At 47.7% G+C, this 19331-nt stretch overlaps 1 protein-coding gene across 1 annotated transcript in view; it reads right to left on the bottom strand.

Moving 5' to 3' along the window:
• Positions 1-19331, bottom strand: part of CACNA1A (calcium channel, voltage-dependent, P/Q type, alpha 1A subunit) — a gene marked incomplete at its 5' end in the record, with an annotated part of 317117 nt that overhangs the window by 260329 nt on the left and 37457 nt on the right. The gene's annotated exons all lie outside the window — the stretch shown is intronic.

Here is a 19331-nt window from a genome sequence, read left to right as displayed (position 1 = left end):
ACCCCAAAAAGCACCGCCTCCCAAGATCCAGCCCAAAGCCCACAGGTGCCCCCTGACTACACCCTGGTATCTCCCACTTTGGAGGCTCGCAGCGAGCACGGACAGGTGGCAAATCATGTTGAGAGAATCCTCTGGGGCACCAGATCTGGAGTAGACGACTTGAGTGGAAAACATGGTTAATGTACTTTCATCACATCTCCAGCCTTCAGTGAACAAACACTATAATTCAGCACCTATTGTGTACCAGGCCCTGTCCCAGGCACCGGGGAAGACGCTAAGAGTAAAGGGCCTGCCCTCGAGGAGAAGCAAACAGATGAGGTCACTCTGTACATGCTGGTAGATAGAGAATGTTCTGGAGCACGAGAGCAGGGAAGGAACCGGGGCGGGGGGGCAGGGGTGGGGGAGGGCTGTTGTTTAAGACACACTGGTCTTACATGACATGTGGCAAAGGCAGTAAGGGGGGGAATATATAAATTAGACATCAGCAAAATAAAAAATCCCATACATCAAAGGTATTGTTGTTTGGTGCCGTCGAGTCGTAGATGACTCATAGCAACCCTATGAACGAACAGCCTGAGCACTGTTCGTACGTAAGAGTTTTCCAAGGCAAGCCATTTTGGAAGTGGATGCCGCTCCTGCTTCCAGGCTTGTTTTAGTCGGGAAGCTCCAGCCAACACTGTCCACCATGGGTACCCATTACCACGATTGGCACATCACTGTCACAGTCTTCAACATCACAGCAAAAGATAACCTACGACCTGGGAGACCAGAGCTAATGTATTTTTATATCAGCTATAATAATAACTAGGTCCATCATCTCATTCACATATCAGATATAATACATCTGACAAGCTCTTGAGCCTAGAATGTATGAAGAATGCTTAGTGATTCAACAACAACAACAACAACAACAACAACAAAAAACCCAAAACAAAACAAGCAATCTGGTAGTTAGAAATGGGCAAGAGACTTGAACACAGATCTCTCCAAAGCCGCACAAACGGCCAGTAAACACATGGAAAATGCTCCGTTCTTTAGCGGAAGGAGCTGCAAATCCAACCCCATGGAGATACGACTTCGCCCCTATCATAACCCTCTCCCCCTGATTCACAGTGACGCTGTGAGTTATGGAGTAGGACAGGTCTCCAATGGGTCATCTTTTCTGGCATCTTTAGGGAAGCGTATCACCAGCCCTTTCTTCTGTAGTGCTGCAGGTGGGTTCAGGGTTTAATTTGCCAACTTTTATGTGAGGACGTGGCTGCAATTTGCATTTGCCACCAAGTGCCTTCCACTCACACAGCGAAGGCTGAAACAAAATCCAGGAAAGCATGACTGTTGGGGAAGAAAGGGAAGGACCAGCGATGTGGATTGTTCCTAAGAGTGTAAGAGGTGCAGCCACCTGGGAAAACATTTTGATGGGTTTTTTTATTTGTTTGTTTGTTTTTTAATTTAAACCTAGAGTTACTGACTGACCCAGGAATTCCACTCCTAGGTATATCCCCACAAGAAGTGAAAACACATCCATGAAAAACTGTGTACACCGGTGTTCCCTGAAGCATGATTCACAACAGCCAGAAGGTGGAAACAGCTCACGTGCCCATCAACAGACGTATGGACACACACACACTGCAGTGTGCAGCAAAGCGGACTATTACTCAGCCATGAAAAAGGAACGAAGCACTGGTTCCTACCACATGGATGAACCTCTAAGATGTTCCATTGAGTGACTGCAGCCAGAGGCAAAGGGTCACCTACTGTGTGAGCCTATTTGCATGAAATGCCCATAGAGACAGAAAGCAGTGGTTGCAAGGGCAGGGGGAGAAGGGGGACACTGGAGAACTGACTGATTGATGAGTATTAGATTTCCTTTAAGGAGCCTGGTCAGTGCAGTTGTTAAAAACCTTGGCTGCTTATCAAAAGGTGGCAGTTTGACATCATCAATTGAGAATGGTGAACCGTAGGGGGTTTGGAACTGGCATCAACTCAACAGTAGTGGGTTTGCTTGAATCTCCTCTAATCACAGCCCTGAGGAAGCAGACAGAGGTGGAGGCTGCACCATAACGTGAACGGTGAGCCGGACTCACTCAACGGCGCCCAACAACAACAAGTGCTGCTTTAAAGTGGCTTATTTTATGTGATGTGAATTTCAGTGAAATACAGTGGTCAAGGCAGGACTTTGAGAAGCTGGCCCTTCAGAATCTAAGGGTGGAAGAGACAGCCCACGTGGCCATGTGCAGAGCAGCACTGAAGGTGGAGGCTCCTGGGAGGTGAGGACCCAGAGAAGTAGCCAGGAGGCCTGTGAGGCCGGAGCGGGGGGGGGGTGGGGGTGGGGAGGGAGGTGGTGGAAGGCGCCTGTGTGGGGCTGTGGTGGCTGCGGAGACGGGGATGGGAGGATGCTGGCTTTTCTGAGATGGGATTCCAGGAGGAGCATTTCACTCCCCCCATTCCCCCTCCTTGCAACATCTTACACCAAAGAGCCTCAAGTCAGGTCTCAGAAGGCACACGAAAATGGAGCCATATGAAATGCCCCAAAAACAAACAAAAAGAAAAAAGCCTCATGGACAATGGTCCCTAATTAGACACCAGCCAAGGGGCACGAGGACTCTGTGCACTTTACAAAACAAGTATCTGGGCCATGAGCATTGCAATCTTCTCCACGGCCCACCGGCTCTTTTCTCTTAACAGCTTCATCCAGATCTAATCCACAGACCAGGCAATCCAGCCATTTACGGCGTACTATCCCCCGGTTTTTAGTATATTCAGTCAAGCAACGCTCACCGGTATATAATTCCAGAACATTCTCAGCATCCCCCCAAAAATCCCTTGTACCCATTAGCAATCACCTTCTATCCCCTCTCCCACCAGTCTTTGCTATTTCAGACTGAACATGGACCGATTATTTCAGAAGTGGATGGCCGCCCTTCATGTCATAGACTTTCAGCATGTTCTTAGGAGGAACCAATCACTGAAGAAAGAGGTAATGCTTGATGAAATAGAGGGAGAGAAAAAAAAGGAGGAAGATCCTTAATGAGACGGACTGGCACAGGAGCTGTGGGAACTCAAACAGAGAAGCGTCCCTGAGGATGGCACCAAAAGGGCAGTGTTTTATTCTGCCATGAGTTGAAATCAATTTAATTGCACTTAACAATAATAACAATCAACACCTGACAGTTACCACTCGTTTTCTGTCTCTGGATTTGCATATTCTGGACATGCCATATACATGGAGTCTTACAACATGTGGCCTTTTAGAGGACTGGCTTCTGTCAGTGATCTATATCAATGCATCATTCTTTTGCATGGCCAAGTAATATTCCACTGTGTGGATGTACCACATGTTGTGTATCCGTTCAGCCGCTGTATAAACGTTCACATACATGCTTCCCTGCAGAACATGTTTCATTTCTCTCAGGAGCAGAGCTAGATGTGGAACAGTTGGGTCAAATGGTAACTCTAGGTTTAAGGTGCAGAGGAACTGCTTGGGTGTTTTCTCAAACGCATCCACCACAGCACATGCCCACCAGCAGAGCGTGAGCAACCCACTGCCCATCTGTTTTCTTCTTTGCTGCGGGTGTTTTAACTGACCTCATTTCTCAGAGCGGTTGCCTGTTTGTAGAAGAAACACACAGAAAGTTCTGCTATCTCAAGGAAGCCCTCTGGCCATGCCCTCAGTTTCTCTTGTTGGCTGACACTCTAAAGGATCGCTCTGAGGCTTCCCTTTGCCCTGCGAAGCTGTCTGTAAGCCCTGAGCCATCCATGCCTCCAACCACTAGCTCCTTCCTGCTCCCTGGGAGCCCTTGATGGGTTGATGAGGCTCCAAGAGTCTCTGGAGGGACTGCCCATGAGAAAAGTCACTGCCATTAGGATCTGGCCCGCTGGTCCCATGGTGAGTCCCAAAGTCTGCCTTCACCATCAAAACCTCAGGAGCACCTTCAGCCCAGCAGCCTTGGTACCCGGGGCTGGTGCTTTCTGCGAAGGATGGGAGGGGATGTTAGAGGGAGAAAAGCCTGCGGTGTTGGCTATTCTGAAGCCTGGCTCCCTAACTACAGCACTGCTACCAATTGGGGCCGGATCATCGTGTGCAGTGGGGGACTGGCTGGGCAAGGCAGGATGCTGAATATCCTCCCTGGTGTTACAGATTTAATTTCATCCCTCTAGAAGACGTGATGGAGTCCTAACCCCTGCAGTTATGCGTGTGGCCTTGTTTGGGGCCGGAAGAGGCCTTTCTTGCAGATGCTGTCAGTTATATTACACGGGGCTGGAGCAGCGTGGGTCTTGATCCTAATCTTTTCTGAGGGATGTTCACACCAAGGAGAAGACGCTATGTGAGGACCCATCTACAAGCAGCAAAGGGATGGATGATTACTAGCCACTGCCAGAGACCAGGAGAGAAGTAAGGGGTCAGCTCCCCCCACTAACACGCTCAGAAGGGACTGACTTGACTGACTTGGGCCGCTGGTCTCCAGAACTGCGGAGAAGTTGAGTTCCTGCTCCTCAGAGCCACCTCCCTTGTGGTATTTTGTTCTGAGAGTCCCAAGCGCCTTAGATACCTAGCCTTGACCTATTTGATGCCGGTAGCATCCCCCGTCCTAGTTATGACAACTGAGAATGATTCCGGTGGCTGCTGAATGTCCCCAGGCACAGAAACCGCCCCAGGTGAGGACAGACATGGTGCAGAGGCTCGGAGCAGCCTGCCTTGGTGAAGGTGCCACGTTGAAGCACGTCCCCTTCTCCTAGCTGGTGCCTTTAAAAATTATTGGCCCTATATCTCTTCTTAGGGAGGTCTGGCAGCGTAGGGGTAAGAAGCTGCACCGCAATCCCAAAGACATACAGTTCGAATCTACCAGATGCTCTCCAAGAGAAGGATGAGCAATCTCTGGTGCAATTTTCTGCCTTTGAAAACTCGCTGGAGGGTTGGTCAGCTATGGGTTGGGACTCAATGGCACACACCACCACCCAGGTCTCTTTTTGGGCCCAAAAGGTGGCTCCGGGATTCTGGACACTCCATAGCACAGGCTACGGTGCCCCAGGGGGGTGCAAACAGTTAACAAGCTTGGCTGTTCAACAAAAACCTTGAAGTTCGAGTCTGCTCCTAGGCACCTTGGAAGAAAGGCCTGGTGACCTCCTAAGTGAAAATTAAATCAATCATTGAAAATCTGAGCCCAGTTCTACTGACACATAAGGAATGATGGAAGTCAGAATCCACTAAGTGGCAACTGGTTTTCTTTCTGTCTCTTTCCACCCCTTTCACGGTGGAGTCCAAGCACAGCCTGCTTTTCAGGTGGGGCGGCCAGAGGTGGAAAAAGGGAGTCCAGGACTGCAAGCTGATCGCTGGAATCCAGGTCTTATCTGCAACCAGCGCCAGCCAGTCAGCCTCTGCCGCCAGCAGAAAGCAGCTGCGCCCAAGCCGAGCCACCAAGCACACTCTGAAAAGCGAGACCCGCGGCAATTTTGCAAGCGACAAAAGCCAGTCCTGCCGCCGCGCCTCTGATTGGCCTCCTGCCTCGAGCTGACAGTCATTAAGAGGCCGGAGAACAAAGCAGAGCCGTGCTGCACGCTCGCCCCGCTCTGCCTCGCCCTGCAGCCCCGAAAACAGGAGACAATATTTGTACACAGAGAGCAACTCCTCTGGCCTCCCCTCGCCGCCTCTCCGAAGCCTCGGCGTGGACCGAGCCCGCTGCGCTCGCCCTCCCCGCCAGCTCGGCCGCCTCGCCGGCCTCTGCACAGCCGCCAGCCCGCTCCTCCCGCCCCGGGGCCTCCTGGCCCTGGCCGCGGGGTGTGACTTTCCTGATCAGCTGCTCGCCAAAGGTTCCAGGAGGACCCCCAAAGGCGAGGAGAGGGTAGCGCTTTTCTGGGTAGCATTTTACAAGTCTATCTGCCTCCCCCAAACACCACCCCACTCCCGATTGCAGACCTAGCAATGAAGGGAGAAAGCCACCATTTCCACCACATCTTCCAGGTGGAAAGCCAGTTAGGCCTGGTCATATATACAAATACCACCCCCTCTCCCTTCACCCCCTCTCCCCAAACCCAAAGCAACCCCAACACTATGGAGTCTGATGTGACTCACAGTGACCCCTGTGTGTGTACCATACAACCGGGTTCCAAAGAGCTCTAAACAGCCAAGATTTGGAGAATAGATCTCCAGGCCTTTTTTTCTGAGGTGTCTTTTGGTGGATTTGAACCACCACCTTTTCAGTTAGTGGTCCAGGTCATAATTGTTTATAAGGACTCCTCCACAGGCCCCTGGCCCATGGATCAGAATTGGCAACATGGAGCTACACTCCCTCTGGGCCAAGTGTGTTCTGAAGACTCGCCTAGATAGAAATGCAGAGTCTAGAAATGCAGAGTCTTGGGCCTGCCGGAACCTGCTGAGTCATGATCTGCATTAAACACGATGCCCAGGGAACAGGCCCAGGGAAGGAGAGCTAGGTTAGAGGTAGGAACAGACAAGCAGGAAGACGTCCATCTGGAGATCTGTCCAAGAGTCCCTGGTTCCACGCTTTCTCCTCCATGTTCTGAGCCCAGGAGGGGAATTCAGTTCTTGGCTGTCAGCTTTCTCCCCTCCCCCTCCTCAATGAGAGCGGAAAGGACAAGGAGAGGCGTGGCTGGTCAGTAAGAAGCTCAAGCTCTTGAAGAAATAAGAGCAGCTTAGAGTAGAAAAGACAATTCCCGCCGAAGGCGTGCAGAAGAGTTTGAAGTCCCCCCAGAGTTCCATCTCACTCACAGAAGACCAAGTCCTCAGCACAAACCACAGAGCCCCACAGGACGTATCCAGTCACCTCCCCGCCCTCATTTCCTCCACGTTCTCTTTCTCTCATTCTGTTGGTTACACTTGTCTCCTCACTGTTCTTGCAGCATTCCAGGCATGCTCCTGCCTCTGGGCCTTTGCACCTGCTGTTCTTACTGCCTGGGACACAGACCCCTGAAACACCTATATGACTCATTCTTTCGTGTCTTTTGATTCAAAAGTCACCTTCTCCCAAAGGTCTTCCGTCCTTTTCTGAAACAGTACCTTCCTTGGCTCCTCCCAAGTTCCCTTTCCTGTCATTTTTTTTTCCTGCTTGACTCCCATCCCTACTCAAACATATTCTATGTTATCTTTCTCATCATATTTCTTTCTTTCTTTTTTGTCTCCCTAAGTAGACTACAAGCTCCTTGCAAGCAAGGATTTCTGCTTATTGTGTCACTGCTGTGTTCTTAGCACCTAAGAGAGTGCCTGGTATACAGCAAATGTTCAATAAATAAGGAAGGAAGGAAGGAAGGAAGGAAGGAAGGAAGGAAGGAAGGAAGGAAGGAAGGAAGGGTGGTGAGTCCTGATTTCTGCACCTCTCCCTCCTCTTCACCTCACGCAAAGTCTCCACGGGTGTGTTGAGAACACAGCCTGTCCCTTGCAGGGCCCCGTGGTGTGGCTGGTGAACTCAAGGAGAGGAGCTGAGCTCCTGGTGTGGGCGGGCTGAAGGGGCTCACCCCAGGCAGGAGTCAAAGGTTGCCCTGGGTAGTCCAGCCTGAGGAGGCGAGGCTTTCGCAGCCCCACCCAGCGTCGTGCCTGAGTGTCCCGATTTAGAAAGCCTAGGTTCTAACTCCCAGCTGTGGTGAGCAATGCCTCTGCTAGAAGAGCTGCGCCTTGCTGCTCCGTGATTGGCTGGGGGAGAAAGCACCTGTGTCAGCGGGATGCAGCATAATCAGCCAGTGAGGAGGGCGGGGGGGGGGGGCAGGGAATGAAAGGAGAGATGCATCCCTGATGTGGGGAAACGCTGGCTCTCAATATGGCTCATGAAAGTCAGAGGAGCAGCCAGTCCTGCAGGCAGGTGCAGATTCACAAAGGCCCCCCCTCCAAAGGTGATCAATACACAGATGGACAGCAATGGGGCCCAGGAGAGGGGCCCATGCGACACAGGAAGCCATGCAGTTCTGCGAGGGGAGCTGGGCTGCATCTGCTAATGGGAGCTGGTTCTCCCAAGAGATGAAGTAAAATCAATTCGCCAAGCGGGTATGGCTGGCGGTTCCAGCCCTTCAGCAGACCCTACAGAGCATCCAAGCAATCCATCTTTCTCTTTGTAATGCACTCCGCCCCCTCCATCTCATTTCCATTCTCCTGTGGTTGGTGGGAAAAATCAAATCCGGTTTGTTAACTCATCCAAACCTTGCCCCCTCGCTGCTCCAGGGCTGCCTGACGGGTGTGTTCTGAAGAAAGAGACTCCAGTGAGACAAGTGAACCAACGAGCTTGTAAGGAAAAGCTGGACAGACCTTTTTTCATGTTACAGGTTTGTGACAATCAGGAACAGAGTGGGATGCCGGGGTCCTGGACCTATGGGTTTAGGACATATTCCTTGCTCCACTACACAAATGCTACACTTGAACTTGGCAATATGCTCAACTATTATTATGGGGCCAGTAACAAGCCCAACAGCCATCATTACGACCACCGTATATTGAATGCTTCCTCTGGGCAGACACCGTGCTAAGAATTTTACGCACATTGTTTCATGCTTGCAACAATTCCGCTAGATCCATTCTGTGGTGAGCCCCATTTACCAAAGACGAGAAATTAAAGTTTAGAGAGGTCAAACCAATTTGGTCATGGTTGTACTGACTGGGCCACTGGCACAGCTGGGCTCAAACCAGGTTATCCTTGCTGGAAGGTAGATAAACTCCATTTTATTTAAAAAGTGGAGTTTTTATCCATTTGAATTGAAATAAAGGGATGAGATGATGATCTGCCCTCAACAGATTGCCACAGTTTAATGACAAATGGCCGTCGTGTGTTATTTCACGTCCTCATAAATATAACCTTTCCCAAAACACCCACCCCAAGTGGGTCATAGTAAAGCATTTCAACTTCCAATAAGCCTCTGGTTCTCAGCCATAGACCTGGAATTCTAACACACAGTAGCAAATACAATCAAGCCTGGAAAAAGAGCTCTCCACCAGCTGAAAGCAGCCAGAGATTCTAGGAGCAATGGAGTGCTTAACTAACAAGGGCAACCTTGGTGCTGCCCGGGATGTTTTCAGCACCAAGGCCAGCAGCATGCAGTGCGAGTTTAATTTCACATCCAGCTAGACTGCAGGGCTGGGGCAGGGCATGTGAATCCAGCGTCAAGTATTAGTAGGCTCCAAGACACTTCTAAAGACCTACATTTCACATCCAGGGTAGGGAGAGGGGGAGAGGAAGCAAGAGAGAGGTCCATTATCCGAGCAGGAAAAGAAAATGAACAGATCGTTTAAAACCTAACAGCAAATGGGTTTGATGTGTCATTTGTTTATCTAGATTATTCACAAATTTTCAACACTTTTCTTCTGAAATGAGAAACCTATCCAGGTTAGGTAGATCAGGCACAGAAAACTAAAAATATGCACATGAGAATTAGCAGAACAGACGAGTTGTAAGGGTTTGGGGTTAGACAGGGATCCCCCTGGCTTGGACCTTGGGTAGAGGAATGTCCTTCTCCGAGCTTCAGTGTTCTCATATGTAAAATGAGGAAAGTACCTACTTCATAGAGTTGTGTGAGAATAGAACAAAAGGATGCACACAGCACATGCAGAAAAACAGTCCGCATAGAGCAAGTGCTCAGTAAATACCATGGCTTAGTATGACTATGGTGATACTAGAAAACTAATACGGTTATGAAAACTCGGGATTAGGTTCTCATCATTATAAATACACATTATGTATTTTCTTGTTTTTATTACTATTGCTAGTTGCTGTTGAGTCGACCATAGGAAATGAGTGAAACGTCGCCCTATCCTGTGCCAGCTCTATGACTGAGTTCATTATTGCGACTATTATGTCAACCCGCCCCATTGAAGATGTCATTTTCCAGCACTTGGACTTCCCTGATGATGTGTGGAGAGTAAGTGGAAGTCTCTTCATCTTGCTTTTAAGGAGCACTTAGTATTACTATTTATTATTCTTCTCAAACTCTCCTTGTTGTCAAGTCAGAACTGACTCATGGTTGAGACCCTAGCAGCCTTTCAGAGGCTGTAAAATGCAAGACAGGAGACTGCCCATTTCCCCTGAGTGGCCAGTGGATTCAAACTGACAGAGACATGCCGTTTTGGGGTTATCAGAGCAACTCCATTTAGACTATGCCATCTCATTGTTGTTGTTGTTGTTGTTATGTGCCGTCGAGTCGTTTGTGACTCATAGCGACCCTATGTACAACAGCCCTAAACCCTACTCTATCCTGTGCCAATCGCATTGCCTCTGACACACCCATCCCGATTACCCCAGTCACTGAATCAATCCACCTCATAGAGGGTCTTCCCCTTCTGCGCTGTCCCTCTACTCTACCCAGCATGATGTCCCTCTCCAAAGACCTGTCTCTCCTTGCAACATGTCCAAAGTATGTCAGACGAAGCCCCAGAATCTTTGCCTTCAAGGAGTAGCCTGGTTTAACCCTCTCTAGGATGAATCTGTTTGTTTTCTTGGCAGTCCATGGTACATTCAATACTCTTCTCCAGCACCACAGCTCAAAGGCATCAATTCTCCTTCTATCCTCCCTAGTCATTGTCCAACTCTCTGATGCATAACAAGTGTCTGCAAAGACCATGGCCTGTATCAGGCGCACCTTCATCTCCAAAGAGACACCGTTGCTCTTGAGTACCTTACAGAGGTCCCTAAGAGCAGACTTTCCCATCGCAATATGTTTTTTTATTTCCGGGCTGCTGGTGTCAAGAGTGTTGACTGTGGAGTTGTTAGGTGTGCTTAAATAGAGTAGAACTCACAGCAACCCTATGAACAATCGATCTGAACTCTGTCCTATCCTGTGCCACACTCACACTCTAGTCCACTGCAGCACTCACTGTGTCAATCTCTCCGGTTGAGGGTCTTCCTCTTTTTCACTGGTCCTCCATCTTTCCAAGCAAGATGCCCCTCTCCAAGGGATAGCTTCTCCCAGCAACATGCCCAAAGGATGTGAAACAAAGTTTTATTATCTTTGCTGCCAACTCTGGCTACACTTTCTTCAATATGTATGTTTGTTCTTTTGGCAGTGCGTGGGATATTCAGTGCTCTTCTCCAACGCCACAGCTCTGAGGCTTCTATCACTCTTATTCATTGATTGTCAAATGCCACGCAGTTACAACTGCCCGTGTATTACTGCTACTTTACTATTGTTATCGTTGTGTGCTTCTGCATTACTGCCGACCCGTAGCTGACCCTCCAGCAAATTTTCAGAGGCAGTTAATCACAGGGGAGGAGATTTTCCATCTTTCTTCTACAGAGCATCTAGTGGATTTGAATTGCAGCTTTTAGGATTGAACTTCTTACCACTAGGTCACCAGAAGATTTGCTATTTCTTTTTAACTCATTGTATTAGTCTCCCAGGGTGGTGGATACAAATGATCAAAACCTGGGTGGCTCAGAATATCAGGAATGGATTCTTTCACAGCTCTGTTGTGTACAAGTCTGAAAGTGAAGTACCAGCAGGGTTTACACTCCCTTCAGAAATGCCAGGGGTGGAGTCTTTCTTGCATCTTCTAACACCTGTTGACTCCTGGTTTTGTTTGGCTTGTGACTGCAGCACTCCAATCTCTGCCTTCATCCTTACATGGAGTCTTTCTCTGTGTCTCTGTCTGCCACATCTCCCTGTCTAGTCTTGTTTAAGACATCAGGCATAGGGTTTAGGGCTCATCTTAAATCTAGAAAGAAGCACTAATGGCATCGTGGTTAAGGCATTCAAATGCTAACCATAACGTGGGAGGAAGATGTCGCAGTTTTTGTTTCTGTAAAGACCTGCATCTTTGGAAACGCTACAGAGAAAGTTCTACTCTGTCCTATAGGACTGCTACGAGTTGAAACTGTCTTGATGGCAGAGGGTCTAAACCCAGGGGGATTTTATCTCAAGATCCTTCACTTAGTTGCATCTACAAAGACCCTGTTCCCAAATAAGGTATTCAGAGGTCACACTGACCAAGGGTTGGGACTCAACTATATCTTTTTGGGAAGTATAATTCAGGTGGCTGTAGCCACAGACGTTTCTCCCCGCTCTTCCCTGTGCTAGAGGGCTCTATGCCTAGGTTTTCATCTCCATTCTGATGAGGACTTCTCCTAAGTCTGAGATATTCCCAAGAACATGATGCAGTGCTTGTGTGTGATCCACTTCCTGAGTATGGGGGGGGGGAATGTGCTGTAAAAAGAATAATCATGACTGCTGCTTCTTTTCTTTCCCCTGTCATACTTCTCAGGACCCCGTAAAATTCGCTCGCTCACATGGGTTGCTGTTGTTATTTATCACGTGCTGTCGAGTCGACTCCATCTCACAGTGACATTATTTACAACAGCTCTGAACACTGCTCTGTCTTGAGCCAATCTTACTGCCTCCAATCCATCTGCCCCCATAATCCCAGTTACTGTGTCAATCCATCTCATTCGGCGTCTTCCTCTCCTGTGCTGTCCCTCGACCCTACTAAGCATGATTTCCTTCTCCAAGGACTGGTCTCTCCTGGCCATGTGCTCAAATATGTGAGACAGAGCTTCAAAATCTTTACCTCCAAGGAGTAGCTTGGTTTCATCCTCTCCAGGACAGAGCTGTTTGTTTTCCTGGCCATCCCAGGTATGTTCAGTACTTTTCTCCAACACCACGACTCAAAGGAATTGATTCTTCTTCTGCTATCCTTAGTCACTGTCCAGCTCTCTGGTGCATAATAAGTAATTGTGAAGATCATGGCCTGGATCAGGCGCACCTAGTCTCTGGACTCTCCCTCATTTCTTTCACGTTCCATTAAAGCACCACTTTCCTGGTAAATCTTCCCTGACCACCGTATGCAAACTCTGACTCGATCAGCAGCTTCACCTCAGCACTCTTTTCTTTTATCCCTAGCACACTTATCACATGGGGGACATGATGGGCTGTACTTATTTATATGATGCACCTCTGACCTGATCACTAGAGCATCAGCGCCACTAAACTAGACATTTATCTGGCTCGTTCCCAGTCGTACCCACCCACACTTAGGACAGTGCCTGACACTTAGCCAGTGCTTAATGAATATTAATGTACGAATGAAAACAAACATGGGAAACCACATTCTCTCTCTCTACAAAAATGGGATCAGAATACACAATGTTCTGAGATTTGCTGTGTCCTTCCCTCACTGGACACCTTCTCCCCATATCAGTACAACAGACTTCACTCTCTCTAAATGGGATGCCGGTAAATGGATGCATCAGCATTTGTGTAATCACTCCCCTAAATACTTCCCAGTTTATCTCTATTGCAGGCAGAGCTGTGATGAATAACCCGACTCTCCATCCTTGTGCGCTTGTGAGAATGTTTCTGCAAGGTAGATACGGAGACGGAGGGGGGGATGCTGTATCAGAGGAGATGTGCACTTGACCTTCTCGTGGAGGCTGTCTAATTTTCCTCTGGGGATTGACGGGGTTGTGTGTTACAGTCTTAGAAAAGAAGGATGCACATGTGAGAATACGTGTGCACACGCGTACGCATTCTATCTGAAGTCCATGACTGAACACACAAATGGCTCTGAAATATTAAACATGGACGAGTGAACATGGGGTATGGAAAACACATGCATTAAGGTCCAATGAAGGTCCCTTGATGAAACAAGGAAGTGCTGGGAAATACTGAAACAAGTTCTAAGCATTAAGTGCTGGTGAAATTCAGACTCTGGGGCTGTAGGCGGAAAATGCGGAGGGGAGGGAACTCTAGGAATGGTTAGATCCCAAGTGAGAACTGGACCCAAGAAGATTTTTTTTTAAATGTAACATGTCTCTCTGTCCCTGTCCTGCGTAAAATCCTCTTGTGGTTTCCTATGGTAGAGAGTCCACCTCTAACCTTAATCCAGAAGGTCTTGCGTGACCTGTCCTCCTCTCAGGTCTCCTCCCACTCGTCAGCTCCTTTATTCTGCAGGCTCTAGCTACAGGTGCACACACCAAACCCATTCAATGTGGACAGCTCGGCATAGTGACGGCGGAGCTGCAGCGGAGGTCAGAGTCCAGGCAGGACTGAGCGCCTCTGCAAACAGGGAATTCTGCCCAGCCCCACGGAGGAGATACTGGATGCCCTCTGAAAACAGAAGTGTCCTCCCAGCCTCCCACCGGAGGGGATACCGTGTCTCAACTCTGGACTTGGTTTAAAAATCAAGCTTACCCCTCGTTATACTGACAACACTTTCATATAAGAAAAATAGAGTCTCATGAGGTAGAATTTTTTTATTATTGGCTTAAACTAAATAAAAACCATATGAAGACTAAGAAAGGGGCCTTTTGACAGTGCTAAGCTGTGAGAGGACCTCTGCCTAATCCTCTTTTTCAGAATTCGTTTCCTCGTGCCCCTGTTTTCTTTCTGCGTCCGGTTAACAACACATTCATACCCCTAGGACTTTGTCCCTGCTGTTCCCCCCTCCCTGGGATTCTCTTCTTTCCCATTCTCTTCACACGTTGGTATTTCCTAATCCTCAGGTCTCTCTCCCCGTAGTATCTCGGTCCTCCTAATTCTTCTCCGCCTCAAGGACCCTACTGGTTTTCTTTCTTCCTTATCACAACTGAGACTCATTTGTCTGTATTTGCTTGCTTCCCTATGCAATGTCTTCTTTCACTACAAGTTCCATGAGAACACGAAACACTGTCTGTTCACCATTATTTCCAGAGACTCATTCCTGTGCAGGGCACACAGCTAGAAGTCATGGACTGTTGAATGAACACATCAATCTAGATTTCTTTCATTTCTCTTTCCACACCCCAAGGGTATGCTGTCTGCATCTTCCTCCTTCTCCTCCAATCCTTCTAAGTGTTGCCTTGCAACTCAACGAGATTTGCCAGAGGGCTCCGGGCCATCCATAAAACCTCCTTCTCTCACTCCCCTTCCATGTCCTCAGATTCTTGGGTCTACCTGCCTTCTTCCCTTCACTGGCCTTACCATCTGTGAAAATTCTCCTTGAAGCTTTATCATTAAAAAATAAACCAACATATTCTGTGCCTCCAGAAGAAGCTTTGACTTTTGCAAACTCTATTGATTGAATCCTAGAGGCTGTTGGCAGTGGTCCCAGGAGCTTAATCAATATGACAACACCCAGAGCAGCCAGAACATCAAGAGGCCGTGACCAAGATCTGCCTGGGTCTTCACTGACCCCAAGTGAGTCTCTTGCAACAATGAATAAAGAGTTACAGTAGGGGACAGGATATTTGCAAAGCCTCCAGGATCCTGCTTAGGTGAGCAAAAGGAAATGCCTTCAAGCTTGAGGCACTTCGGAGCTGTTTGTTAATTTGCTACTACGACTGATTCCCGGTGGAGCTAAGTAAGCAAGAAATCCAAGATAACAACCGAGAAACACTGCAGGTTCTGGAACCCGAGAGCATCAACTCCCGGGTGGGGTGAAGGAGGGCAGAACTGGTAAAGGGAGAGGTGGGAAAAAGGAAGCTGAAGAAGGCAAGAGTTAAAAACGGAATGGGGGCCGGATGTCTTCACCCCCTGGCAGACGCTAAGTGACCAGAAGAGGGAAGGAAAAGATCGGAGGAAGAAAGAGGTTGAGGGTGACTGAATCAGTGCCCCAGGCTTTAAAAACCATTAATCTCCTTTAAGGAAAAGTCAAACCATTCTCCTCCATATTTTTTTTTCAAGATTTATGAAAAAAAAAAAACCTTCCAAAACAGCAAAAAAAAAACCCCCCAAAACCCCCCCAAAAAACAAAATACAAACCACAGAAAAGAGGTGTAAGCCCAAAAGTTAGAAGGCAGAAGGGAATTAATATTGTTAACGAGCTGTGTGGTTTTTTTCTTTTTGTTTCTACTAGTTTATTTACAAAATTCTAATATAAATTCAAACAAATTCTTTCCATTTCCCTCACACCCTCATCCATCAAATTATACAATCCAATGATTAATCCCCTTTCCCCCTCTACATCCATATCTCTCTGCTTCCAGCCTCTACCACCCCTCCTGGATTCTTATACTCATTCTACAATATTTTATACAATATTTATCCTTGGTGGACTGAGTCAGTTCACTCAACATAATGCTCTCCAGTCCCTCTCAAGTTAGGTGGTAATTTACAAAGTTATTGCTCCTGCGTGCTGCATAGTATTCCATTGTGTAAATGTACCATAATTTCTCAATCCATTCTTTTGTGGCTGCACATAACCAGATGTTTATACACTATTACACACAATTATCACAAGAACTTTGTGCTTAGGAGTTGACACAGTCTGGTGAGTCTAAGTTCTGCTGCAGCAACAAACAGCTCCCAAATCCCAGTGACTGAAAACATTGCAGGCTGCTTTCCTCACTGATGCTTTGCATCCCCTGCAGATGGGATGGGGACTTTGTTGTACATCAGCCTTTCTGCAGTATCTAGTCTGAAGGAAGTTCTGTCTCTATGCACTACATAGTGGAATCAGGGAAAAAGGGAGACATGGTGAATCGCACACTGGTTCTTAAAGTTTCTGCCCAGAAACGTCACATGACATGACCCTTCACATGGCATTGGCTAAAGCAAGTCACACAGAAGGAAAGTACTCTCCTGTGTGCTCAGAGGAGAACTAGAAATACTGAGTGAGTATTCTTCCCTCACTCAGGAAGATGAAATGATGTTTCCAAATCCAACTGCTTCAAAGAAGGCAGAAATGGAATCTGAACTCAGGACTGCATGGTCCATGTTCTTATAGCCCATACGAGGACTCCAGGATAAAATCTAGATAATCATGAGGTGAATTATAAATGAGGCTGGAGGGATGAGGTGGGGAAGAAGGAACAGAAAAATGTTGAGCGAGGAAGCAATGGAGGGAACCATAAAATTAAAACTAGAATATAGCTAGAGGGGACTAAACTGTAGAAACCAAAACCCCTAACAAATGAAAGAAAAGGCGTGGGCAGTCTGCCATCTTTTGATCCAGAGATAAACAGTAACAGAGATTGGAGTTTGGGCATGGAAGGAAGTAGATGCACAACTGTGGCCAAAACCTGTATCTCTGCTGCCTGTCCCCGAATGTAGCCATTCTGGTTCAAGTTGAAGGTCCAACAAATGCTAGTTGGTGTCACAGCTGCCCCAGGAAGCCAGGCTGGCAGAATTGTTTCTCCCTGGACATTTTCCTGCTCAGTTCTGGGAAATCTGGACCAGCGCTGGATGGTGTTCCAGAACGGATGGTGCTGGCTTGGACCTTCTGATTACTCCTCCCTCCCCCAGCCTCCCCAGGTCAGGCTGGGTGCACAAAGATCCTGGCTCTGGTGTCCTCCTGTCAGCAGGCGGGAATTCCAAAATGATGAGCAGGCCAGTTCAGCATTAAAGTGAGGCTTTGAGAGAGCACTTACCGTCCCTGCCAACTCATCACTGCCATTTCAGCTGTGAGCACTTAGTAGGTGCCACCTGAGTGCCTTTTGCACGTTACTTCATTGAACTCTTGCTACTTATCTGTCTAGAAATTTTACTGGTCAATTTCAACTCATAACTAGAATTAGAGGTTTCTAGAGGTTGGGGCAGGGGAGGATGGGGAGTCTTGTGAATACAGGGTTTCCTTTTGAGGTGATGGAAATGTTCTGAAACTAGACAGTGGTGACAGATGCATGATGATGTTGTTAGATTCTGTGGAGTTGAGCATGACCCACAGTGACCCCATGAACAGTTCTGAGCTGTCCTGTCCTGTGCCATCCTCATCAGCTCTGAAACACTCAAGTTCAAGGCCACAGTCACGTTGTCAATCCACCTGGTTGAGGGTTTTCCTTTCATTGGCTGACCCTCCACCTTTCCAAGCATTATATCACTCTCCCAGGAACAGCATGACATGGAGAATCTATCAAATGCCAGCGGGCTGTACACTTTAAAATGGAAAAGTGTATGTTAAATCAAGTTTAGCTTAAAAATAGAATTAAATCCAGAGTCCGACCTTTCCTTATCATCTTCATAGTCAACACTTGGTCTGGCCTCTACTGCTCTGCTTTGTTCTACAGCCTATTTCCTCCAGAGGGTACCGACGAGCACCTAGGACCCATTCTTCTTGTACTCATAATCCTACGGGGCTCACAGCTCACTCAGGGTAAAAGTCCGAGTCCTTCACATGGTCCACAAAGCCACACCACCTCCCTGTGCTTTCACCTCGCTATCCTCATCTCCACTCTCTCCCGCCTCAGTCATTCCCTCCAGTAACGTTTCATTTCTTACTGTTCTTCCAATTTATCTGCCATCACTCCCTTTCCCTGAATCTACAATAGTTCAACCAGCACCTCGATCCATTTCCTCTTTGACTTACTTGGTTTTTTTTCTGTTGCCCATGTAATCTCCTAAAGCGTATATTAGGTAATTTACTTCTCATAGGTGTACTGTTTATCATATCTCCCTCAACAAGGAAGTGAGCTCTGTGAGGACAGGAAGTCTTGTCTGCTCTGTGTGTCTAGAATAATGCCTTGCCCATCATATAGACTCTCAATCCGCATTCAACAAAAGAATGCACGACCCCCTGACCCAGTGGTTGTCAAGTGTCATCGAGCTGAGTATGACTCACAGCGACCCTGTGAACAACAGATCTGAACCCTGACCTGTCCTGTGCCGTCACCATCACTGACACATTCGAGCCCACGGCTGCAGTTACTGTGTTAATCCATCTGGTTGAGGGTCTTCCTCTCTTTTGCCGACCCTCCACCTTTTCAAACAGGATGTACTTTCCTCTCCAAAGAATAATCTCTCCTAGCAACATGCCACAAAGAATGTGAGACAAAGTTTTGTATCTTTGCCTCCAAAGAGCAGTCTGGCTGCACCTCTCCAAATCATAACTGTTTCATCTTTTGGCAGTCCATGGGATATTCAGTACTCTTCTCCATCACCAAAACTCAAAGGCATCAATTCTTCTTCTGTTATTCTTATTCACTGTCCAGCTCTCAGATGCACAGCAAGTGACTGAAAAGATCACAGCCTGAATCAGGCGCACCTTAGTCCTCAAACTGACATCACTGCTCCTCTATAATTTAGAGAGGTCCCGGCCTGCAGACTTTGCCAGTGCAATGCATCTCTTGATCTCCTGACTGCTAGTACCAAGGGTGCTGATTGTGAATCCAAGACAGATCAAGTCACTGACAGTGTCAATCTTTTCTCCATCGATCATGATGTTGCCTATTGGTCCAGTGGTGAGAATTTTTGTTTTCTTGACATTGAAATGCAATGCCTATTCAAAGCTGTATCCTTTGATTTTCTGCAGCAAATGCTTCATGTCCTCCTCACTTTAAGCAAGCAAGGTTGTGTGTGTCATCAGACTTTGAATGTGATGTCATCAGGTGCCACCAATTAGGCTCTGACTCACAGTGACATCACGTACAAGCAGAAGAAATGGTGCCTGATTCTTTGTCATCTTCACAATCTCCACTGTGCTTCAGTCCACTGCT

Source organism: Elephantulus edwardii, unplaced genomic scaffold (assembly GCF_000299155.1).
Source record: "Elephantulus edwardii isolate Elephantulus edwardi_28Jun2011 unplaced genomic scaffold, EleEdw1.0 scaffold00296, whole genome shotgun sequence".
In the NCBI taxonomy this organism is placed as follows: domain Eukaryota; kingdom Metazoa; phylum Chordata; class Mammalia; order Macroscelidea; family Macroscelididae; genus Elephantulus; species Elephantulus edwardii.
Note: the sequence above shows the minus strand (reverse complement) of the source record. Positions and strands in the feature narration are given on the sequence as shown.